The 27,448-nt window shown below is 31.0% G+C and overlaps 3 non-coding genes across 3 annotated transcripts; all 3 read left to right on the top strand.

Moving 5' to 3' along the window:
• Positions 1-7,001: 7,001 nt before the first annotated feature.
• On the top strand, positions 7,002-7,141 carry LOC146994190 (U4 spliceosomal RNA). Its single transcript, XR_015044181.1, has one exon. It is a non-coding gene; the product is annotated as a U4 spliceosomal RNA (small nuclear RNA).
• A 7,893-nt stretch (positions 7,142-15,034) lies between these two features.
• LOC146994189 (U4 spliceosomal RNA) lies at positions 15,035-15,175 on the top strand. The gene has a single exon (XR_015044175.1). It is a non-coding gene; the product is annotated as a U4 spliceosomal RNA (small nuclear RNA).
• Positions 15,176-23,078: 7,903 nt separating this feature from the next.
• Positions 23,079-23,219, top strand: LOC146994188 (U4 spliceosomal RNA). Its single transcript, XR_015044177.1, has one exon. It is a non-coding gene; the product is annotated as a U4 spliceosomal RNA (small nuclear RNA).
• The last annotated feature ends 4,229 nt before the right edge of the window (positions 23,220-27,448 follow it).

Genomic DNA, 27,448 nt, shown 5'->3' with positions numbered 1-27,448 from the left:
GCCTATTGCAGCGTGTATAATTATCAAGAAAAAGCTGTATGTAGCGCCTCATTTCACAAATTAGAATTTCTATATATTTTTATTTTTGAAATTGAGATTGATTTTTAAAACTTTAGCATATTTATCAAGCATAATTAACGTTTCAAATAATTATAAAGCTATTGCATGCTTTCAGTGTTGGATATTTTTTTAGCTTTTCGTATGCTGTAAGGAAATTTGTAACTACTTCTTTTAGTAAATAATATTTTAAATCTGAACTAAGAGAAAATTTCAAACAAGCAATTTTTTCTTGCAATTTTTAGGCTTTTTATTGGTGTAAATAAGTAAAAAGTACTAAAATATTTAAAAACGAATTTTTGAAAGTTTTGTTTAAAATTCTAAATTGTGCTTCTTTTTTAAAATTGTAGGTGAGTATTATAGCACAATTTCTATAAAGGAATTTTATTTCAATTATCTTTCATAATACATCATAGTGATAAACACTTTTGATGCCTTAAAAATTTTTATACATTAATTCTAATATTAAAATTGTATTTAACCGTAATAATTATTTTTCCTTGTATTTTATAGTGACTATTTTTTTAAATTTACTTTAGTTCTGCATAAGATTTTTTTTTTTATTTACTGTTAATTTAATTTATTAACCCAAAGCGGCGGTCGCCTAGAAAGGCTGTTAGTATCGAAACTGCATTTTGCGCTGTTTTACTATAAGTGTCCGTGTCTCCTTGCAAATTGTTGTTACCAAATATTATCGCCTTGTATTATATGTAAAGAATTTAAATAATGAAGGAATCTGCATGAATACACGTATGTTTCTTACACTTTGACAAAAAGGACAGTATCTAGAGCCATCAAATTTTGAATAATGTAATCCTCCACTCGAACATGGGCATCTGGACGGCCGTATTTCGAATTTGTTTTAATCTGTTTCATATTTTGTAAAACTTTAACGAATTTTTGATTAACAAATTCAATGTGTTCACAGCGAGCAATGGTAACACTTAATAGAAAATAATATTTTTATCTCCAGTGCGGAAATTCCAAACATATGTTGTTTTCAAATGTATGTGGTTTACGGGCGAAGAACATGATATTCAGTAAATATAGGTAACACACAGAACGAGTAAAAAAGGTTCCTTTTGGGCATAATATAAAATCTGATTGCTTCTAAGTTTTATTTTATCTATTTTTTTTCCTTCATTATGCTCTGAAAATTTTATGCTCAGAATTTTATAAATTACTAAAATAAATAATATACTTTAATGTTAATAATTTAATGACGATATAATCAAATAAATGATCGTTTTGTAATGTTATTATAGTTTTGAAAATCACTGCCTGAAAATGTTCATTAAATTTTTTTTTTAAATTATCAGATCTTGTTTAATTTTACCTTATTTATTTCAAAGCGTCACGTACTATCAATCTTATTTGATTTTTCTTTATTTTTACGTAAAATTAAGTTCATAAAATTTGTGGTTAGAGTTTTTACCTATTGTACAAGAATTACGAGTGAAAAAATGCAGGAAATGCAGTAAAACGTGCTTTAATGAGATATATTAAATCGTATTTGACAAAAAAAAAAATTGTGACTTTCATAATCTCATCACTATACAGCGCATCACATTTAATAATTAAAAACAATTATGTGATACAAACGCCATAGGTTTCAGTTTTAAAGTAAACCAGATCGTGCCTACTCTTTCTTGCCGTCGGTCGGTGACGCGCGCCCCGCCCAATGGGATATTCCATCTCTTAGGTCTTAGGTCTTCGCTTATTCAATAGGTATACGACCGTGAAGTCTTTACCTATCGATAACTGTCCTTAGTAGGAATCCTAAAAGTGAAAAAAAAAAAAAAAAAAATTTTTTTCCAAATATTGGAATAAACCTGTACACTTGAAGTGTTGAATGACATCCAATGTGGCAGTATGTAACAGTGGCATAACTTCGGCAAAATAGCAATTTAACATCTGAAGCATAACTTTCACATCGTTAAAAAAATTTAACACATCTGTAGCATAAAAACTTTGGCATAACTTTCTCCTCGTAGGTACTACGGCTGAGTGTCCTCCTTCCTCAGTGTCTTGGAAAAACATGTAGACCATAGACCATCACGTTTGTAAGAGGTGTACGACCCGTGAGGGCCTTTCCCAATCTATTATTGTGTTCTTATCGGATAAATCTTCTAGTTTAGAGAACCTGAGTAATCAGGGGCTTTTCTGGAGAATTTTTGTTTTTGACTGTACTAAGCAACTGTTTGGAATGAACTTTTTGGGGTGAAGTACATATACTTTGAAGATATTTAATTATCTTTACAATGGGTACTATTTTTCGATAGGTTTAAAATGCATTCTTCTTTATAATAATTCTTATTTTTGGTATAATTCTATGGTATATACTGTATATTTATTTCCTATACAAAATACTTTTTGCGGTAATTTGTAATATATTTTTATGACACGGCACGTTGCATTATAAATATGGTACATTCTTAATAATAATTCTTTTTGCTATAATTCTTGGGTATATACTGTACATTTATTTCCTATACAAATACATTATTGCGGTAATTTGTAATTTATTTTTACAACACGGTACGTCGCATTAGTAAATATGGTACATTTTTTCTTTACAATAGGTCTTTTACATTATTCTTGAGTGCATTTTTCTTGAGTAAATAAGGTGCATTTTTTTCTTTTCAATAATTCTTTTTATACTAACTCTTGACATGATGAGTATAACTATAAAATTTTTTATTCTATGTACATAATTGCATTTGATCCAAGATAAAAGGTTTTCTTGATTATATGCTAAAAATTTGATACTTAAAATATTTACAAGTCCTTTGCATTTTAAGGTTCCGCTCAGGGTCGAACCCTGGATGCTACGAGAAGCGCAGTGGTAATGGTTTTTACAGCTCGGCTACGGAGCTCTTCTTGTTTTTTCACCATTTGCTGTTGTGGTAGATGGTTCTGGGTCGTTTAAATGGCTGAGAGACTGTATAGTCATATTTTCCTAATTTTTTGAGTACATCATGATTGCTATTGTCTAGGTTTTGAAAGAAGTTATGTGAATGGATGAGGATTTCAGAATTTAAAATTTTGATTTTTAGATCTCTATGCAGAGTGGAGTTTCTTACAAACCATGGTGCGTTTGTTATTAATCGGAGAGCTTTATTTTGGATTTTTTGCAGAATTTCTTGATTGTTTTTGCAGCGAGTGCCCATGCCGGTGCTGCGTAAAGTAGAATAGGGCGAATACTTTGTAGGTAGAGGATTATTTTTGTGTTTATATTTAGGGGTGAATTTCTTCCTATGAGTGGATATATTGACATTAATGCTTTGAGGGCTTTATTTCTTACTTCTATTATATGGTCTTTAAATGTGAGCTTTTCGTCCAGGAAAACTCCTAAATACTTCGTTGTTGCTTTTCGAGGAATGATATTGTTGTCAAATTTTATGTCATTATATGTGCGTTTTGAGTGGGTTCTTCTGAAGATTATAACTGTTGATTTGGCTGCGTTGATTTTGATCTTCCATTCTTTATACCATGGAGAAAGCTGATTTGTTGCATTTTGTAGTTTTTGAATAGCAAGATCCGGATTTAGAGAATTACAGATGATTGCAGTATCGTATCACATTATAACCCATACAACACTCTGCACAGGCTTCGGAGTTGGGGAACTTAAATTTGGATAACCCTGTATATCTGTGTTGATCTGTGTTGGTGTTGCACTGAGATGTGAGCTTATGGTAAGATTAAATGTCAAACCTAAATAGATGAGTGACATATGGTCTTAAGTTGAAATCTTTGCTAAGCAATTTAAAGTTGTCTGCGTAGTGTATGGTGTTGTTACTGACTGCTTTAGTGGAAAGATTATTATTTATCCTTTTGATGTGAGATTTTATATCTTCAGTTTTGAGGTGTTTATGCAAATCTTCGTTACGAATAAACATAAGATGCAGCTGTGATCTTTCGTAAGAAGTTAATTGAACCTGGTCCCTTCAGTACTGAACCTATGCCTTCAGTCAGAGTCAATATCACAAGAATACATGGAATGTGCAAGGAGAAGGTTAGCAACATTTCTCCTCTGGGAGGCTGTTACTGAATCTTTTGTTATGTATTTCGATAGACAGTTCTTAGTTCCAAACTATTATGGAGACAATCATCTTACAGATGCTGAAATTTTGTGACGAACCTTATTGATTTGCATACTAAACTTCTCGCATGTAAAGTTCTTTCTTCTTCTTGTCCTTATTTTTTTTTTCCAAGATTCAAATAGGCATAAAAAATAAAATTAAAAAAAAATTAAGTAAAAGGGCTGCTAATATATAAATTTAATAATAATATTATGTTAATGAAATTACAAATTAATCCTAACAAATAATGTAACCAAAATAAGTTTGCAAATGAATTATTTTATTTTCAATAATTTCAAATATTGTAATTCAACAACACTTTAATATATGCAAAATAAACTCACGTACAAAGCCCTATTCACGCATATAGAAGCACATAAAAAGAAACGTATAAGACATAAATTATCAATTTTGTTCAGTAATTTCAAAAACATATGCAGTGAAATTCGATTTAGATTATCTTCTTTGCTTTCTTAGTTCTCTTCTAAAATGGTTTGAGTGTCATAAAAGAAATTAGGGGACACAGAACTTCTTAAATTAAAACTTAATTATTTAATCCCAGAGCTTATAAGAAACGATTTCTATCATTTTGGGTTTTTGGTTTGCACATAATTCCATTTACACATACTACTATTAGGAGATGGTTTGGTTTCGAAACCCACTAGAGCTATCTGCCTAAGAGAGAAATGCCTTCGTGAAAAGGTTTTTAAGGAAAATTGGTCTCTATCTACATTACACATGAAGTAAACCACGAAAAACGACCATACAGGATACAGGTAGCCTTTTTCGCGAGACTTGAGACCGGGTCGAACAATCACATTTTAACGAGTTTCTCGTTTAACCATTGGTGGATTCCGATGTGCTGGAATTGCTTACTAAGGACATAATGCTGTTGGACATTGTCAAATAAATAATCCATTATGAAGCATCAAGTGGAAAGTCGCGAATAGTAAACGCAGCAAGAGGAATCGTGAATTGAAAGAATTCTGCATTAACTTCCAGTTAAAAAATACTATAATGAATAAAGCTAAAGTAAATAATGGATTATGTTTGCAATGAGAATAAACCAAACTGTTGATTAACGTATAAAAATGCAGCAAGAAATAAATACATGTCACGTAGAAAACGAAACAAATCTCAGGTTCAAAAGTATGGGCGGAGTCTAAGTATGTTTTCAGCGTCCTCTGTCTAATCAAACGTTATCATGAAATCATAACTGTTTATTAACAATTGTAATCGTTGTAGTCAATCTATCACGTTAGTCTGCACTGATAGGAAATGAAAAGGTAAGTATAAAAAGTCGAGTAATGTAATGAATCAATTATAGAAACTTCGCGTAGAACTTATGGGGAAGGGGCAATGCCAGAAATTTGCCAGGCTAAGGAAAGGAAAACCATGAACAAAATGAAAAATACAAGACGCAATAAACATATAATAAGATTAAAATAGCTAACTATATATAAATCAACACTATCAGAGAAATAAATCATTAAGAATTAAATGCTGAAGGAAAATCTTGAAACTGTAATTACAGTCGATCGTATTTTATTTATTTGCTAATCTCGTATTTTATATTCTTATAGGCTTTCTTGAAACTTATACTATATGAATACATACATATATGTATTAATTAATACATATATGCATGTATAAACAGAGAGAAATTTAATGATAATATTTGTCGCAATCGATTTGTCATCGCTAGAAGAGTTATTATAATCATTTTAAAAAAACAGTAATTTTGCGATATCGCAAAAATTCTGGAAGATAAATTGCAGTGAGCTGAGTTTAAGATAAAGTTTATGTTTCAGTAAAGTATAAATGAGAAGTTATATATGAAAAAAGAGTTTTTATGGCAGAAAAAAATATTCTTTTATATTACGAAGTAGTTCTTTACAGTATTGATACCAAAATATCCACTCAGAAACTTGCTTATTCCTTCAGAAATTATGATCAGTAATCACTTTAAGGAGTAGGCGTCTGTGGGTAGTGGCAGTCCCAATTTCTTAGCACATTTAGAGATGCATATTATGTAATCCATAATGAAAATTATTACACAAAAACGGTTAATAGAGAATTCATATAATGCAGGAAGAGAAATGTATTATGAAAAATACAAAATTCTGTGTTATTTGTAAGTTCAATTCTTGCATTTTTTTTTTTTTTTTTTTTTTTTTTTGCTTAAAGTTTTTGCTTAAACCTTTAACATTACTAGTTGATGAGTATCCAATATTTTCTGAAGACATCTATGTTTACCTTGTGAAAAAGAGAACAAGTGTGGATATTTAAATAGATTAGGTTATTCGAATAGCAAAAGAACACAAACGTTATCTGCTAGGGGAAGGATGCCTTGGTGGAGAACTTTCTGAGAAAAACTGGCTTATATTCACATTACACATGGAATATTTAGACAGAATACTTGTTCCATGATAAAATTAAATAAAATAAGTTCACGCATATGAATATCCGAACTTTTATCAAAAAACTGCTTGAAATTGAAGGAATATTTAATAACTAGTTGGGTAGGTTGGCAAATTAATTTTTTTAATACACATAAATTAAATGTAATAATGCAGGCTTTGTGAACTGAGTATCCTTTAATTTAGTGTAACTAGCGAAAATGTTTATTCCAAAAAAGAATAACCATACTCCATTTCTGATACGAAGCGAATATTTAGAGACTAACAAATTTAACAGAAAAAATGCTCTCTTACTATCTGATTTCCTTATAACCAAGTCGATTACATCTATTAATAGTAGTTGATAAGAATAGGGAAAGCAAGCTAACGCTTTTTAAAGAACGCTCCCGCTTTTTAAATACAAAAAAGGTATACTGATAAATCCAATAGACATGTTCCTGTTAGCTTTGCGCAGAGGCAGTGTCATAGCCAGTGAGGTTCTCCCGAGGCGTGACTATTGCTAGTTGAAAACTTTTCCCAATACCCCGCCGTGTCGACGTGTAATACCATCGGCTCAGGCAATTTTTGGGAACCCTTTCGGGGTTTTTTTAATTTAACAGTAGAGTTATGAGGACTATGAGAAATGATCTCGCACTGTCGTCGTTTTTCTAAAACGATGAGTTACTTTCCTTGTTTCTTTATTATTTGAGGATTGTTAGCATAAGAAATTCAAATTTAGCTTCTTAATCATGAAAGAAGACAGGATTGAATTTTACGATCATTTTATTTTGATTTTAATGGTTAATTGTTGAAATAAAGTCATACATGAATGCTGATTAGAAACAAAATTTTGTTACTTTAGTTTTAATTTATACGAATATACAGTTATTGATCTGAAGAATTAGATTCCGCTCATTTTCATTTGACGGACATTTTGCTAGATTTTCAATTTGAGGTGAAGTACTTGCAGGTTTTCGCGTTTAACAAGTACATAAATAAAAGCTTCAAATGCAGAATTGATTGTATTTGCAAGCTTAACCGACATTAGGAAACTGCGAAGGCAAACTTAAATTTTTGTGTGTCTATTCCAAGAGCATGAAAGACGTAAGGAAAATATAATTAACGCCATAACTAGAAACTGTGTGAGAAATGTCGCCCTGAATTTAAGGAAACCATATATATAACATCAACGTTTATGTTAAAAGTATGTTCCAGAAAAGGGGAAGGTATTTTGGGTGCTTGATCAACAGAAAGAATACATGGAGATGGCTGCTATCGTAGTACGAGGAGTGTGACGCGGGGGGAAGAAATAAGCCACGTCGTGTAAGGGCTTACTTTATGGGAACAACTGATAAACGTCATCTGGTATCAAGCATGGACCTTATAAGAAATAGACAAACCCAAACGGGTTTTCTCCCTCGTCTGAGGCGTTGCCGGCTGTCACCTTGATCACATCCGGAGGAGTAGGGACGACTAGCAGAAATTTAACATTGGTTGCCTATTGCAGCGTGTATAATTATCAAGAAAAAGCTGTATGTAGCGCCTCATTTCACAAATTAGAATTTCTATATATTTTTATTTTTGAAATTGAGATTGATTTTTAATACTTTAGCATATTTATCAAGCATAATTAACGTTTCAAATAATTATAAAGCTATTGCATGCTTTCAGTGTTGGATATTTTTTTAGCTTTTCGTATGCTGTAAGGAAATTTGTAACTACTTCTTTTAGTAAATAATATTTTAAATCTGAACTAAGAGAAAATTTCAAACAAGCAATTTTCTCTTGCAATTTTTAGGCTTTTTATTGGTGTAAATAAGTAAAAAGTACTAAAATATTTAAAAACGAATTTTTGAAAGTTTTGTTTAAAATTCTAAATTGTGCTTCTTTTTTAAAATTGTAGGTGAGTATTATAGCACAATTTCTATAAAGGAATTTTATTTCAATTATCTTTCATAATACATCATAGTGATAAACACTTTTGATGCCTTAAAAATTTTTATACATTAATTCTAATATTAAAATTGTATTTAACCGTAATAATTATTTTTGCTTGTATTTTATAGTGACTATTTTTTTAAATTTACTTTTAGTTCTGCATAAGATTTTTTTTTTTTATTTACTGTTAATTTAATTTATTAACCCAAAGCGGCGGTCGCCTAGAAAGGCTGTTAGTATCGAAACTGCATTTTGCGCTGTTTTACTATAAGTGTCCGTGTCTCCTTGCAAATTGTTGTTACCAAATATTATCGCCTTGTATTATATGTAAAGAATTTAAATAATGAAGGAATCTGCATGAATACACGTATGTTTCTTACACTTTGACAAAAAGGACAGTATCTAGAGCCATCAAATTTTGAATAATGTAATCCTCCACTCGAACATGGGCATCTGGACGGCCGTATTTCGAATTTGTTTTAATCTGTTTCATATTTTGTAAAACTTTAACGAATTTTTGATTAACAAATTCAATGTGTTCACAGCGAGCAATGGTAACACTTAATGGAAAATAATATTTTTATCTCCAGTGCGGAAATTCCAAACATATGTTGTTTTCAAATGTATGTGGTTTACGGGCGAAGAACATGATATTCAGTAAATATAGGTAACACACAGAACGAGTAAAAAAGGTTCCTTTTGGGCATAATATAAAATCTGATTGCTTCTAAGTTTTATTTTATCTATTTTTTTTCCTTCATTATGCTCTGAAAATTTTATGCTCAGAATTTTATAAATTACTAAAATAAATAATATACTTTAATGTTAATAATTTAATGACGATATAATCAAATAAATGATCGTTTTGTAATGTTATTATAGTTTTGAAAATCACTGCCTGAAAATGTTCATTAAATTTTTTTTTTAAATTATCAGATCTTGTTTAATTTTACCTTATTTATTTCAAAGCGTCACGTACTATCAATCTTATTTAATTTTTCTTTATTTTTACGTAAAATTAAGTTCATAAAATTTGTGGTTAGAGTTTTTACCTATTGTACAAGAATTACGAGTGAAAAAATGCAGGAAATGCAGTAAAACGTGCTTTAATGAGATATATTAAATCGTATTTGACAAAAAAAAAAAAAAAAATTGTGACTTTCATAATCTCATCACTATACAGCGCATCACATTTAATAATTAAAAACAATTATGTGATACAAACGCCATAGGTTTCAGTTTTAAAGTAAACCAGATCGTGCCTACTCTTTCTTGCCGTCGGTCGGTGACGCGCGCCCCGCCCAATGGGATATTCCATCTCTTAGGTCTTAGGTCTTCGCTTATTCAATAGGTATACGACCGTGAAGTCTTTACCTATCGATAACTGTCCTTAGTAGGAATCCTAAAAGTGAAAAAAAAAAAAAATTTTTTTTCCAAATATTGGAATAAACCTGTACACTTGAAGTGTTGAATGACATCCAATGTGGCAGTATGTAACAGTGGCATAACTTCGGCAAAATAGCAATTTAACATCTGAAGCATAACTTTCACATCGTTAAAAAAATTTAACACATCTGTAGCATAAAAACTTTGGCATAACTTTCTCCTCGTAGGTACTACGGCTGAGTGTCCTCCTTCCTCAGTGTCTTGGAAAAACATGTAGACCATACACCATCACGTTTGTAAGCGGTGTACGACCCGTGAGGGCCTTTACCAATCTATTATTGTGTTCTTATCGGATAAATCTTCTAGTTTAGAGAACCTGAGTAATCAGGGGCTTTTCTGGAGAATTTTTGTTTTTGACTGTACTAAGCAACTGTTTGGAATGAACTTTTTGGGGTGAAGTACATATACTTTGAAGATATTTAATTATCTTTACAATGGGTACTATTTTTCGATAGGTTTAAAATGCATTCTTCTTTATAATAATTCTTATTTTTGCTATAATTCTATGGTATATACTGTATATTTATTTCCTATACAAAACACTTTTTGCGGTAATTTGTAATATATTTTTATGACACGGCACGTTGCATTATAAATATGGTACATTCTTAATAATAATTCTTTTTGCTATAATTCTTGGGTATATACTGTACATTTATTTCCTATACAAATACATTTTTGCGGTAATTTGTAATTTATTTTTACAACACGGTACGTCGCATTAGTAAATATGGTACATTTTTTCTTTACAATAGGTCTTTTACATTATTCTTGAGTGCATTTTTCTTGAGTAAATAAGGTGCATTTTTTTCTTTTCAATAATTCTTTTTATACTAACTCTTGACATGATGAGTATAACTATAAAATTTTTTATTCTATGTACATAATTGCATTTGATCCAAGATAAAAGGTTTTCTTGATTATATGCTAAAAATTTGATACTTAAAATATTTACAAGTCCTTTGCATTTTAAGGTTCCGCTGGGGGTCGAACCCTGGATGCTATGAGAAGCGCAGTGGTAATGGTTTTTACAGCTCGGCTACGGAGCTCTTCTTGTTTTTTCACCATTTGCTGTTGTGGTAGATGGTTCTGGGTCGTTTAAATGGCTGAGAGACTGTATAGTCATATTTTCCTAATTTTTTGAGTACATCATGATTGCTATTGTCTAGGTTTTGAAAGAAGTTATGTGAATGGATGAGGATTTCAGAATTTAAAATTTTGATTTTTAGATCTCTATGCAGAGTGGAGTTTCTTACAAACCATGGTGCGTTTGTTATTAATCGGAGAGCTTTATTTTGGATTTTTTGCAGAATTTCTTGATTGTTTTTGCAGCGAGTGCCCATGCCGGTGCTGCGTAAAGTAGAATAGGGCGAATACTTTGTAGGTAGAGGATTATTTTTGTGTTTATATTTAGGGGTGAATTTCTTCCTATGAGTGGATATATTGACATTAATGCTTTGAGGGCTTTATTTCTTACTTCTATTATATGGTCTTTAAATGTGAGCTTTTCGTCCAGGAAAAATCCTAAATACTTCGTTGTTGCTTTTCGAGGAATGATATTGTTGTCAAATTTTATGTCATTATATGTGCGTTTTGAGTGGGTTCTTCTGAAGATTATAACTGTTGATTTGGCTGCGTTGATTTTGATCTTCCATTCTTTATACCATAGAGAAAGCTGATTTGTTGCATTTTGTAGTTTTTGAATAGCAAGATCCGGATTTAGAGAATTACAGATGATTGCAGTATCGTATCACATTATAACCCATACAATACTCTGCACAGGCTTCGGAGTTGGGGAACTTAAATTTGGATAACCCTGTATATCTGTGTTGATCTGTGTTGGTGTTGCACTGAGATGTGAGCTTATGGTAAGATTAAATGTCAAACCTAAATAGATGAGTGACATATGGTCTTAAGTTGAAATCTTTGCTAAGCAATTTAAAGTTGTCTGCGTAGTGTATGGTGTTGTTACTGACTGCTTTAGTGGAAAGATTATTATTTATCCTTTTGATGTGAGATTTTATATCTTCAGTTTTGAGGTGTTTATGCAAATCTTCGTTACGAATAAACATAAGATGCAGCTGTGATCTTTCGTAAGAAGTTAATTGAACCTGGTCCCTTCAGTACTGAACCTATGCCTTCAGTCAGAGTCAATATCACAAGAATACATGGAATGTGCAAGGAGAAGGTTAGCAACATTTCTCCTCTGGGAGGCTGTTACTGAATCTTTTGTTATGTATTTCGATAGACAGTTCTTAGTTCCAAACTATTATGGAGACAATCATCTTACAGATGCTGAAATTTTGTGACGAACCTTATTGATTTGCATACTAAACTTCTCGCATGTAAAGTTCTTTCTTCTTCTTGTCCTTATTTTTTTTTTCCAAGATTCAAATAGGCATAAAAAATAAAATTAAAAAAAAATTAACTAAAAGGGCTGCTAATATATAAATTTAATAATAGTATTATGTTAATGAAATTACAAATTAATCCTAACAAATAATGTAACCAAAATAAGTTTGCAAATGAATTATTTTATTTTCAATAATTTCAAATATTGTAATTCAACAACACTTTAATATATGCAAAATAAACTCACGTACAAAGCCCTATTCACGCATATAGAAGCACATAAAAAGAAACGTATAAGACATAAATTATCAATTTTGTTCAGTAATTTCAAAAACATATGCAGTGAAATTCGATTTAGATTATCTTCTTTGCTTTCTTAGTTCTCTTCTAAAATGGTTTGAGTGTCATAAAAGAAATTAGGGGACACAGAACTTCTTAAATTAAAACTTAATTATTTAATCCCAGAGCTTATAAGAAACGATTTCTATCATTTTGGGTTTTTGGTTTGCACATAATTCCATTTACACATACTACTATTAGGAGATGGTTTGGTTTCGAAACACACTAGAGCTATCTGCCTAAGAGAGAAATGCCTTCGTGAAAAGGTTTTTAAGGGAAATTGGTCTCTATCTACATTACACATGAAGTAAACCACGAAAAACGACCATACAGGATACAGGTAGCCTTTTTCGCGAGACTTGAGACCGGGTCGAACAATCACATTTTAACGAGTTTCTCGTTTAACCATTGGTGGATTCCGATGTGCTGGAATTGCTTACTAAGGACATAATGCTGTTGGACATTGTCAAATAAATAATCCATTATGAAGCATCAAGTGGAAAGTCGCGAATAGTAAACGCAGCAAGAGGAATCGTGAATTGAAAGAATTCTGCATTAACTTCCAGTTAAAAAATACTATAATGAATAAAGCTAAAGTAAATAATGGATTATGTTTGCAATGAGAATAAACCAAACTGTTGATTAACGTATAAAAATGCAGCAAGAAATAAATACATGTCACGTAGAAAACGAAACAAATCTCAGGTTCAAAAGTATGGGCGGAGTCTAAGTATGTTTTCAGCGTCCTCTGTCTAATCAAACGTTATCATGAAATCATAACTGTTTATTAACAATTGTAATCGTTGTAGTCAATCTATCACGTTAGTCTGCACTGATAGGAAATGAAAAGGTAAGTATAAAAAGTCGAGTAATGTAATGAATCAATTATAGAAACTTCGCGTAGAACTTATGGGGAAGGGGCAATGCCAGAAATTTGCCAGGCTAAGGAAAGGAAAACCATGAACAAAATGAAAAATACAAGACGCAATAAACATATAATAAGATTAAAATAGCTAACTATATATAAATCAACACTATCAGAGAAATAAATCATTAAGAATTAAATGCTGAAGGAAAATCTTGAAACTGTAATTACAGTCGATCGTATTTTATTTATTTGCTAATCTCGTATTTTATATTCTTATAGGCTTTCTTGAAACTTATACTATATGAATACATACATATATGTATTAATTAATACATATATGCATGTATAAACAGAGAGAAATTTAATGATAATATTTGTCGCAATCGATTTGTCATCGCTAGAAGAGTTATTATAATCATTTTAAAAAAACAGTAATTTTGCGATATCGCAAAAATTCTGGAAGATAAATTGCAGTGAGCTGAGTTTAAGATAAAGTTTATGTTTCAGTAAAGTATAAATGAGAAGTTATATATGAAAAAAGAGTTTTTATGGCAGAAAAAAATATTCTTTTATATTACGAAGTAGTTCTTTACAGTATTGATACCAAAATATCCACTCAGAAACTTGCTTATTCCTTCAGAAATTATGATCAGTAATCACTTTAAGGAGTAGGCGTCTGTGGGTAGTGGCAGTCCCAATTTCTTAGCACATTTAGAGATGCATATTATGTAATCCATAATGAAAATTATTACACAAAAACGGTTAATAGAGAATTCATATAATGCAGGAAGAGAAATGTATTATGAAAAATACAAAATTCTGTGTTATTTGTAAGTTCAATTCTTGCATTTTTTTTTTTTTTTTTATTATGCTTAAAGTTTTTGCTTAAACCTTTAACATTAATAGTTGATGAGTATCCAATATTTTCTGAAGACATCTATGTTTACCTTGTGTAAAAGAGAACAAGTGTGGATATTTAAATAGATTAGGTTATTCGAATAGCAAAAGAACACAAACGTTATCTGCTAGGGGAAGGATGCCTTGGTGGAGAACTTTCTGAGAAAAACTGGCTTATATTCACATTACACATGGAATATTTAGACAGAATACTTGTTCCATGATAAAATTAAATAAAATAAGTTCACGCATATGAATATCCGAACTTTTATCAAAAAACTGCTTGAAATTGAAGGAATATTTAATAACTAGTTGGGTAGGTTGGCAAATTAATTTTTTTAATACACATAAATTAAATGTAATAATGCAGGCTTTGTGAACTGAGTATCCTTTAATTTAGTGTAACTAGCGAAAATGTTTATTCCAAAAAAGAATAACCATACTCCATTTCTGATACGAAGCGAATATTTAGAGACTAACAAATTTAACAGAAAAAATGCTCTCTTACTATCTGATTTCCTTATAACCAAGTCGATTACATCTATTAATAGTAGTTGATAAGAATAGGGAAAGCAAGCTAACGCTTTTTAAAGAACGCTCCCGCTTTTTAAATACAAAAAAGGTATACTGATAAATCCAATAGACATGTTCCTGTTAGCTTTGCGCAGAGGCAGTGTCATAGCCAGTGAGGTTCTCCCGAGGCGTGACTATTGCTAGTTGAAAACTTTTCCCAATACCCCGCCGTGTCGACGTGTAATACCGTCGGCTCAGGCAATTTTTGGGAACCCTTTCGGGGGTTTTTTAATTTAACAGTAGAGTTATGAGGACTATGAGAAATGATCTCGCACTGTCGTCGTTTTTCTAAAACGATGAGTTACTTTCCTTGTTTCTTTATTATTTGAGGATTGTTAGCATAAGAAATTCAAATTTAGCTTCTTAATCATGAAAGAAGACAGGATTGAATTTTACGATCATTTTATTTTGATTTTAATGGTTAATTGTTGAAATAAAGTCATACATGAATGCTGATTAGAAACAAAATTTTGTTACTTTAGTTTTAATTTATACGAATATACAGTTATTGATCTGAAGAATTAGATTCCGCTCATTTTCATTTGACGGACATTTTGCTAGATTTTCAATTTGAGGTGAAGTACTTGCAGGTTTTCGCGTTTAACAAGTACATAAATAAAAGCTTCAAATGCAGAATTGATTGTATTTGCAAGCTTAACCGACATTAGGAAACTGCGAAGGCAAACTTAAATTTTTGTGTGTCTATTCCAAGAGCATGAAAGACGTAAGGAAAATATAATTAACGCCATAACTAGAAACTGTGTGAGAAATGTCGCCCTGAATTTAAGGAAACCATATATATAACATCAACGTTTATGTTAAAAGTATGTTCCAGAAAAGGGGAAGGTATTTTGGGTGCTTGATCAACAGAAAGAATACATGGAGATGGCTGCTATCGTAGTACGAGGAGTGTGACGCGGGGGGAAGAAATAAGCCACGTCGTGTAAGGGCTTACTTTATGGGAACAACTGATAAACGTCATCTGGTATCAAGCATGGACCTTATAAGAAATAGACAAACCCAAACGGGTTTTCTCCCTCGTCTGAGGCGTTGCCGGCTGTCACCTTGATCACATCCGGAGGAGTAGGGACGACTAGCAGAAATTTAACATTGGTTGCCTATTGCAGCGTGTATAATTATCAAGAAAAAGCTGTATGTAGCGCCTCATTTCACAAATTAGAATTTCTATATATTTTTATTTTTGAAATTGAGATTGATTTTTAAAACTTTAGCATATTTATCAAGCATAATTAACGTTTCAAATAATTATAAAGCTATTGCATGCTTTCAGTGTTGGATATTTTTTTAGCTTTTCGTATGCTGTAAGGAAATTTGTAACTACTTCTTTTAGTAAATAATATTTTAAATCTGAACTAAGAGAAAATTTCAAACAAGCAATTTTCTCTTGCAATTTTTAGGCTTTTTATTGGTGTAAATAAGTAAAAAGTACTAAAATATTTAAAAACGAATTTTTGAAAGTTTTGTTTAAAATTCTAAATTGTGCTTCTTTTTTAAAATTGTAGGTGAGTATTATAGCACAATTTCTATAAAGGAATTTTATTTCAATTATATTTCATAATACATCATAGTGATAAACACTTTTGATGCCTTAAAAATTTTTATACATTAATTCTAATATTAAAATTGTATTTAACCGTAATAATTATTTTTGCTTGTATTTTATAGTGACTATTTTTTTAAATTTACTTTTAGTTCTGCATAAGATTTTTTTTTTTTTATTTACTGTTAATTTAATTTATTAACCCAAAGCGGCGGTCGCCTAGAAAGGCTGTTAGTATCGAAACTGCATTTTGCGCTGTTTTACTATAAGTGTCCGTGTCTCCTTGCAAATTGTTGTTACCAAATATTATCGCCTTGTATTATATGTAAAGAATTTAAATAATGAAGGAATCTGCATGAATACACGTATGTTTCTTACACTTTGACAAAAAGGACAGTATCTAGAGCCATCAAATTTTGAATAATGTAATCCTCCACTCGAACATGGGCATCTGGACGGCCGTATTTCGAATTTGTTTTAATCTGTTTCATATTTTGTAAAACTTTAACGAATTTTTGATTAACAAATTCAATGTGTTCACAGCGAGCAATGGTAACACTTAATGGAAAATAATATTTTTATCTCCAGTGCGGAAATTCCAAACATATGTTGTTTTCAAATGTATGTGGTTTACGGGCGAAGAACATGATATTCAGTAAATATAGGTAACACACAGAACGAGTAAAAAAGGTTCCTTTTGGGCATAATATAAAATCTGATTGCTTCTAAGTTTTATTTTATCTATTTTTTTTCCTTCATTATGCTCTGAAAATTTTATGCTCAGAATTTTATAAATTACTAAAATAAATAATATACTTTAATGTTAATAATTTAATGACGATATAATCAAATAAATGATCGTTTTGTAATGTTATTATAGTTTTGAAAATCACTGCCTGAAAATGTTCATTAAATTTTTTTTTTAAATTATCAGATCTTGTTTAATTTTACCTTATTTATTTCAAAGCGTCACGTACTATCAATCTTATTTAATTTTTCTTTATTTTTACGTAAAATTAAGTTCATAAAATTTGTGGTTAGAGTTTTTACCTATTGTACAAGAATTACGAGTGAAAAAATGCAGGAAATGCAGTAAAACGTGCTTTAATGAGATATATTAAATCGTATTTGACAAAAAAAAAAAAAAAAAAATTGTGACTTTCATAATCTCATCACTATACAGCGCATCACATTTAATAATTAAAAACAATTATGTGATACAAACGCCATAGGTTTCAGTTTTAAAGTAAACCAGATCGTGCCTACTCTTTCTTGCCGTCGGTCGGTGACGCGCGCCCCGCCCAATGGGATATTCCATCTCTTAGGTCTTAGGTCTTCGCTTATTCAATAGGTATACGACCGTGAAGTCTTTACCTATCGATAACTGTCCTTAGTAGGAATCCTAAAAGTGAAAAAAAAAAAAAAAAAAAAAAAAAAAAAAATTTTTTCCAAATATTGGAATAAACCTGTACACTTGAAGTGTTGAATGACATCCAATGTGGCAGTATGTAACAGTGGCATAACTTCGGCAAAATAGCAATTTAACATCTGAAGCATAACTTTCACATCGTTAAAAAAATTTAACACATCTGTAGCATAAAAACTTTGGCATAACTTTCTCCTCGTAGGTACTACGGCTGAGTGTCCTCCTTCCTCAGTGTCTTGGAAAAACATGTAGACCATAGACCATCACGTTTGTAAGCGGTGTACGACCCGTGAGGGCCTTTACCAATCTATTATTGTGTTCTTATCGGATAAATCTTCTAGTTTAGAGAACCTGAGTAATCAGGGGCTTTTCTGGAGAATTTTTGTTTTTGACTGTACTAAGCAACTGTTTGGAATGAACTTTTTGGGGTGAAGTACATATACTTTGAAGATATTTAATTATCTTTACAATGGGTACTATTTTTCGATAGGTTTAAAATGCATTCTTCTTTATAATAATTCTTATTTTTGCTATAATTCTATGGTATATACTGTATATTTATTTCCTATACAAAATACTTTTTGCGGTAATTTGTAATATATTTTTATGACACGGCACGTTGCATTATAAATATGGTACATTCTTAATAATAATTCTTTTTGCTATAATTCTTGGGTATATACTGTACATTTATTTCCTATACAAATACATTTTTGCGGTAATTTGTAATTTATTTTTACAACACGGTACGTCGCATTAGTAAATATGGTACATTTTTTCTTTACAATAGGTCTTTTACATTATTCTTGAGTGCATTTTTCTTGAGTAAATAAGGTGCATTTTTTTCTTTTCAATAATTCTTTTTATACTAACTCTTGACATGATGAGTATAACTATAAAATTTTTTATTCTATGTACATAATTGCATTTGATCCAAGATAAAAGGTTTTCTTGATTATATGCTAAAAATTTGATACTTAAAATATTTACAAGTCCTTTGCATTTTAAGGTTCCGCTGAGGGTCGAACCCTGGATGCTACGAGAAGCGCAGTGGTAATGGTTTTTACAGCTCGGCTACGGAGCTCTTCTTGTTTTTTCACCATTTGCTGTTGTGGTAGATGGTTCTGGGTCGTTTAAATGGCTGAGAGACTGTATAGTCATATTTTCCTAATTTTTTGAGTACATCATGATTGCTATTGTCTAGGTTTTGAAAGAAGTTATGTGAATGGATGAGGATTTCAGAATTTAAAATTTTGATTTTTAGATCTCTATGCAGAGTGGAGTTTCTTACAAACCATGGTGCGTTTGTTATTAATCGGAGAGCTTTATTTTGGATTTTTTGCAGAATTTCTTGATTGTTTTTGCAGCGAGTGCCCATGCCGGTGCTGCGTAAAGTAGAATAGGGCGAACACTTTGTAGGTAGAGGATTATTTTTGTGTTTATATTTAGGGGTGAATTTCTTCCTATGAGTGGATATATTGACATTAATGCTTTGAGGGCTTTATTTCTTACTTCTATTATATGGTCTTTAAATGTGAGCTTTTCGTCCAGGAAAACTCCTAAATACTTCGTTGTTGCTTTTCGAGGAATGATATTGTTGTCAAATTTTATGTCATTATATGTGCGTTTTGAGTGGGTTCTTCTGAAGATTATAACTGTTGATTTGGCTGCGTTGATTTTGATCTTCCATTCTTTATACCATGGAGAAAGCTAATTTGTTGCATTTTGTAGTTTTTGAATAGCAAGATCCGGATTTAGAGAATTACAGATGATTGCAGTATCGTATCACATTATAACCCATACAACACTCTGCACAGGCTTCGGAGTTGGGGAACTTAAATTTGGATAACCCTGTATATCTGTGTTGATCTGTGTTGGTGTTGCACTGAGATGTGAGCTTATGGTAAGATTAAATGTCAAACCTAAATAGATGAGTGACATATGGTCTTAAGTTGAAATCTTTGCTAAGTAATTTAAAGTTGTCTGCGTAGTGTATGGTGTTGTTACTGACTGCTTTAGTGGAAAGATTATTATTTATCCTTTTGATGTGAGATTTTATATCTTCAGTTTTGAGGTGTTTATGCAAATCTTCGTTACGAATAAACATAAAATGCAGCTGTGATCTTTCGTAAGAAGTTAATTGAACCTGGTCCCTTCAGTACTGAACCTATGCCTTCAGTCAGAGTCAATATCACAAGAATACATGGAATGTGCAAGGAGAAGGTTAGCAACATTTCTCCTCTGGGAGGCTGTTACTGAATCTTTTGTTATGTATTTCGATAGACAGTTCTTAGTTCCAAACTATTATGGAGACAATCATCTTACAGATGCTGAAATTTTGTGACGAACCTTATTGATTTGCATACTAAACTTCTCGCATGTAAAGTTCTTTCTTCTTCTTGTCCTTATTTTTTTTTTCCAAGATTCAAATAGGCATAAAAAATAAAATTAAAAAAAAATTAAGTAAAAGGGCTGCTAATATATAAATTTAATAATAATATTATGTTAATGAAATTACAAATTAATCCTAACAAATAATGTAACCAAAATAAGTTTGCAAATGAATTATTTTATTTTCAATAATTTCAAATATTGTAATTCAACAACACTTTAATATATGCAAAATAAACTCACGTACAAAGCCCTATTCACGCATATAGAAGCACATAAAAAGAAACGTATAAGACATAAATTATCAATTTTGTTCAGTAATTTCAAAAACATATGCAGTGAAATTCGATTTAGATTATCTTCTTTGCTTTCTTAGTTCTCTTCTAAAATGGTTTGAGTGTCATAAAAGAAATTAGGGGACACAGAACTTCTTAAATTAAAACTTAATTATTTAATCCCAGAGCTTATAAGAAACGATTTCTATCATTTTGGGTTTTTGGTTTGCACATAATTCCATTTACACATACTACTATTAGGAGATGGTTTGGTTTCGAAACACACTAGAGCTATCTGCCTAAGAGAGAAATGCCTTCGTGAAAAGGTTTTTAAGGAAAATTGGTCTCTATCTACATTACACATGAAGTAAACCACGAAAAACGACCATACAGGATACAGGTAGCCTTTTTCGCGAGACTTGAGACCGGGTCGAACAATCACATTTTAACAAGTTTCTCGTTTAACCATTGGTGGATTCCGATGTGCTGGAATTGCTTACTAAGGACATAATGCTGTTGGACATTGTCAAATAAATAATCCATTATGAAGCATCAAGTGCAAAGTCGCGAATAGTAAACGCAGCAAGAGGAATCGTGAATTGAAAGAATTCTGCATTAACTTCCAGTTAAAAAATACTATAATGAATAAAGCTAAAGTAAATAATGGATTATGTTTGCAATGAGAATAAACCAAACTGTTGATTAACGTATAAAAATGCAGCAAGAAATAAATACATGTCACGTAGAAAACGAAACAAATCTCAGGTTCAAAAGTATGGGCGGAGTCTAAGTATGTTTTCAGCATCCTCTCTCTAATCAAACGTTATCATGAAATCATAACTGTTTATTAACAATTGTAATCGTTGTAGTCAATCTATCACGTTAGTCTGCACTGATAGGAAATGAAAAGGTAAGTATAAAAAGTCGAGTAATGTAATGAATCAATTATAGAAACTTCGCGTAGAACTTATGGGGAAGGGGCAATGCCAGAAATTTGCCAGGCTAAGGAAAGGAAAACCATGAACAAAATGAAAAATACAAGACGCAATAAACATATAATAAGATTAAAATAGCTAACTATATATAAATCAACACTATCAGAGAAATAAATCATTAAGAATTAAATGCTGAAGGAAAATCTTGAAACTGTAATTACAGTCGATCGTATTTTATTTATTTGCTAATCTCGTATTTTATATTCTTATAGGCTTCCTTGAAACTTATACTATATGAATACATACATATATGTATTAATACATATATGCATGTATAAACAGAGAGAAATTTATTGATAATATTTGTCGCAATCGATTTGTCATCGCTAGAAGAGTTATTATAATCATTTTAAAAAAGAGTAATTTTGCGATATCGCAAAAATTCTGGAAGAAAAATTGCAGTGAGCTGATTTAAGATAAAGTTTATGTTTCAGTAAAGTATAAATGAGAAGTTATATATGAAAAAAGAGTTTTTATGGCAGAAAAAAATATTCTTTTATATTACGAAGTAGTTATTTACAGTATTGATACCAAAATATCCACTCAGAAACTTGCTTATTCCTTCAGAAATTATGATCAGTAATCACTTTAAGGAGTAGGCGTCTGTGGGTAGTGGCAGTCCCAATTTCTTAGCACATTTAGAGATGCATATTATGTAATCCATAATGAAAATTATTACACAAAAACGGTTAATAGAGAATTCATATAATGCAGGAAGAAAAATGTATTATGAAAAATACAAAATTCTGTGTTATTTGTAAGTTCAATTCTTGCATTTTTTTTTTTTTTTTATTATGCTTAAAGTTTTTGCTTAAACCTTTAACATTAATAGTTGATGAGTGTCCAATATTTTCTGAAGACATCTATGTTTACCTTGTGTAAAAGAGAACAAGTGTGGATATTTAAATAGATTAGGTTATTCGAATAGCAAAAGAACACAAACGTTATCTGCTAGGGGAAGGATGCCTTGGTGGAGAACTTTCTGAGAAAAACTGGCTTATATTCACATTACACATGGAATATTTAGACAGAATACTTGTTCCATGATAAAATTAAATAAAATAAGTTCACGCATATGAATATCCGAACTTTTATCAAAAAACTGCTTGAAATTGAAGGAATATTTAATAACTAGTTGGGTAGGTTGGCAAATTAATTTTTTTAATACACATAAATTAAATGTAATAATGCAGGCTTTGTGAACTGAGTATCCTTTAATTTAGTGTAACTAGCGAAAATGTTTATTCCAAAAAAGAATAACCATACTCCATTTCTGATACGAAGCGAATATTTAGAGACTAACAAATTTAACAGAAAAAATGCTCTCTTACTATCTGATTTCCTTATAACCAAGTCGATTACATCTATTAATAGTAGTTGATAAGAATAGGGAAAGCAAGCTAACGCTTTTTAAAGAACGCTCCCGCTTTTTAAATACAAAAAAGGTATACTGATAAATCCAATAGACATGTTCCTGTTAGCTTTGCGCAGAGGCAGTGTCATAGCCAGTGAGGTTCTCCCGAGGCGTGACTATTGCTAGTTGAAAACTTTTCCCAATACCCCGCCGTGTCGACGTGTAATACCGTCGGCTCAGGCAATTTTTGGGATCCCTTTCGGGGGTTTTTTAATTTAACAGTAGAGTTATGATGACTATGAGAAATGATCTCGCACTGTCGTCGTTTTTCTAAAACGATGAGTTACTTTCCTTGTTTCTTTATTATTTGAGGATTGTTAGCATAAGAAATTCAAATTTAGCTTCTTAATCATGAAAGAAGACAGGATTGAATTTTACGATCATTTTATTTTGATTTTAATGGTTAATTGTTGAAATAAAGTCATACATGAATGCTGATTAGAAACAAAATTTTGTTACTTTAGTTTTAATTTATACGAATATACAGTTATTTATCTGAAGAATTAGATTCCGCTCATTTTCATTTGACGGACATTTTGCTAGATTTTCAATTTGAGGTGAAGTACTTGCAGGTTTTCGCGTTTAACAAGTACATAAATAAAAGCTTCAAATGCAGAATTGATTGTATTTGCAAGCTTAACCGACATTAGGAAACTGCGAAGGCAAACTTAAATTTTTGTGTGTCTATTCCAAGAGCATGAAAGACGTAAGGAAAATATAATTAACGCCATAACTAGAAACTGTGTGAGAAATGTCGCCCTGAATTTAAGGAAACCATATATATAACATCAACGTTTATGTTAAAAGTATGTTCCAGAAAAGGGGAAAGTATTTTGGGTGCTTGATCAACAGAAAGAATACATGGAGATGGCTGCTATCGTAGTACGAGGAGTGTGACGCGGGGGGAAGAAATAAGCCACGTCGTGTAAGGGCTTACTTTATGGGAACAACTGATAAACGTCATCTGGTATCAAGCATGGACCTTATAAGAAATAGACAAACCCAAACGGGTTTTCTCCCTCGTCTGAGGCGTTGCCGGCTGTCACCTTGATCACATCCGGAGGAGTAGGGACGACTAGCAGAAATTTAACATTGGTTGCCTATTGCAGCGTGTATAATTATCAAGAAAAAGCTGTATGTAGCGCCTCATTTCACAAATTAGAATTTCTATATATTTTTATTTTTGAAATTGAGATTGATTTTTAAAACTTTAGCATATTTATCAAGCATAATTAACGTTTCAAATAATTATAAAGCTATTGCATGCTTTCAGTGTTGGATATTTTTTTAGCTTTTCGTATGCTGTAAGGAAATTTGTAACTACTTCTTTTAGGAAATAATATTTTAAATCTGAACTAAGAGAAAATTTCAAACAAGCAATTTTCTCTTGCAATTTTTAGGCTTTTTATTGGTGTAAATAAGTAAAAAGTACTAAAATATTTAAAAACGAATTTTTGAAAGTTTTGTTTAAAATTCTAAATTGTGCTTCTTTTTTAAAACTGTAGGTGAGTATTATAGCACAATTTCTATAAAGGAATTTTATTTCAATTATCTTTCATAATACTTCATAGTGATAAACACTTTTGATGCCTTAAAAATTTTTATACATTAATTCTAATATTAAAATTGTATTTAACCGTAATAATTATTTTTGCTTGTATTTTATAGTGACTATTTTTTTAAATTTACTTTTAGTTCTGCATAAGATTTTTTTTTTTATTTACTGTTAATTTAATTTATTAACCCAAAGCGGCGGTCGCCTAGAAAGGCTGTTAGTATCGAAACTGCATTTTGCGCTGTTTTACTATAAGTGTCCGTGTCTCCTTGCAAATTGTTGTTACCAAATATTATCGCCTTGTATTATATGTAAAGAATTTAAATAATGAAGGAATCTGCATGAATACACGTATGTTTCTTACACTTTGACAAAAAGGACAGTATCTAGAGCCATCAAATTTTGAATAATGTAATCCTCCACTCGAACATGGGCATCTGGACGGCCGTATTTCGAATTTGTTTTAATCTGTTTCATATTTTGTAAAACTTTAACGAATTTTTGATTAACAAATTCAATGTGTTCACAGCGAGCAATGGTAACACTTAATGGAAAATAATATTTTTATCTCCAGTGCGGAAATTCCAAACATATGTTGTTTTCAAATGTATGTGGTTTACGGGCGAAGAACATGATATTCAGTAAATATAGGTAACACACAGAACGAGTAAAAAAGGTTCCTTTTGGGCATAATATAAAATCTGATTGCTTCTAAGTTTTATTTTATCTATTTTTTTTCCTTCATTATGCTCTGAAAATTTTATGCTCCGAATTTTATAAATTACTAAAATAAATAATATACTTTAATGTTAATAATTTAATGACGATATAATCAAATAAATGATCATTTTGTAATGTAATTATAGTTTTGAAAATCACTGCCTGAAAATGTTCATTAAATTTTTTTTTTAAATTATCAGATCTTGTTTAATTTTACCTTATTTATTTCAAAGCGTCACGTACTATCAATCTTATTTAATTTTTCTTTATTTTTACGTAAAATTAAGTTCATAAAATTTGTGGTTAGAGTTTTTACCTATTGTACAAGAATTACGAGTGAAAAAATGCAGGAAATGCAGTAAAACGTGCTTTAATGAGATATATTAAATCGTATTTGACAAAAAAAAAAAAAAAAAAAAAAAAAATTGTGACTTTCATAATCTCATCACTATACAGCGCATCACATTTAAAAATTAAAAACAATTATGTGATACAAACGCCATAGGTTTCAGTTTTAAAGTAAACCAGATCGTGCCTACTCTTTCTTGCCGTCGGTCGGTGACGCGCGCCCCGCCCAATGGGATATTCCATCTCTTAGGTCTTAGGTCTTCGCTTATTCAATAGGTATACGACCGTGAAGTCTTTACGTATCGATAACTGTCCTTAGTAGGAATCCTAAAAGTGAAAAAAAAAAAAAAAAAAAAAAAAAAAAAAATTTTTTTCCAAATATTGGAATAAACCTGTACACTTGAAGTGTTGAATGACATCCAATGTGGCAGTATGTAACAGTGGCATAACTTCGGCAAAATAGCAATTTAACATCTGAAGCATAACTTTCACATCGTTAAAAAAATTTAACACATCTGTAGCATAAAAACTTTGGCATAACTTTCTCCTCGTAGGTACTACGGCTGAGTGTCCTCCTTCCTCAGTGTCTTGCAAAAACATGTAGACCATAGACCATCACGTTTGTAAGCGGTGTACGACCCGTGAGGGCCTTTACCAATCTATTATTGTGTTCTTATCGGATAAATCTTCTAGTTTAGAGAACCTGAGTAATCAGGGGCTTTTCTGGAGAATTTTTGTTTTTGACTGTACTAAGCAACTGTTTGGAATGAACTTTTTGGGGTGAAGTACATATACTTTGAAGATATTTAATTATCTTTACAATGGGTACTATTTTTCGATAGGTTTAAAATGCATTCTTCTTTATAATAATTCTTATTTTTGCTATAATTCTATGGTATATACTGTATATTTATTTCCTATACAAAATACTTTTTGCGGTAATTTGTAATATATTTTTATGACACGGCACGTTGCATTATAAATATGGTACATTCTTAATAATAATTCTTTTTGCTATAATTCTTGGGTATATACTGTACATTTATTTCCTATACAAATACATTTTTGCGGTAATTTGTAATTTATTTTTACAACACGGTACGTCGCATTAGTAAATATGGTACATTTTTTCTTTACAATAGGTCTTTTACATTATTCTTGAGTGCATTTTTCTTGAGTAAATAAGGTGCATTTTTTTCTTTTCAATAATTCTTTTTATACTAACTCTTGACATGATGAGTATAACTATGAAATTTTTTATTCTATGTACATAATTGCATTTGATCCAAGATAAAAGGTTTTCTTGATTATATGCTAAAAATTTGATACTTAAAATATTTACAAGTCCTTTGCATTTTAAGGTTCCGCTGAGGGTCGAACCCTGGATGCTACGAGAAGCGCAGTGGTAATGGTTTTTACAGCTCGGCTACGGAGCTCTTCTTGTTTTTTCACCATTTGCTGTTGTGGTAGATGGTTCTGGGTCGTTTAAATGGCTGAGAGACTGTATAGTCATATTTTCCTAATTTTTTGAGTACATCATGATTGCTATTGTCTAGGTTTTGAAAGAAGTTATGTGAATGGATGAGGATTTCAGAATTTAAAATTTTGATTTTTAGATCTCTATGCAGAGTGGAGTTTCTTACAAACCATGGTGCGTTTGTTATTAATCGGAGAGCTTTATTTTGGATTTTTTGCAGAATTTCTTGATTGTTTTTGCAGCGAGTGCCCATGCCGGTGCTGCGTAAAGTAGAATAGGGCGAATACTTTGTAGGTAGAGGATTATTTTTGTGTTTATATTTAGGGGTGAATTTC

The sequence above is a fragment of the Stegodyphus dumicola genome, chromosome 11 (assembly GCF_044657685.1).
Source record: "Stegodyphus dumicola isolate Sdum_Otavi_A_Nest chromosome 11, ASM4465768v1".
Lineage (NCBI taxonomy): Eukaryota > Metazoa > Arthropoda > Arachnida > Araneae > Eresidae > Stegodyphus > Stegodyphus dumicola.
The sequence above is the reverse complement of the archived record's forward strand: the minus strand, read 5'-3'. Positions and strand labels throughout refer to the sequence as shown.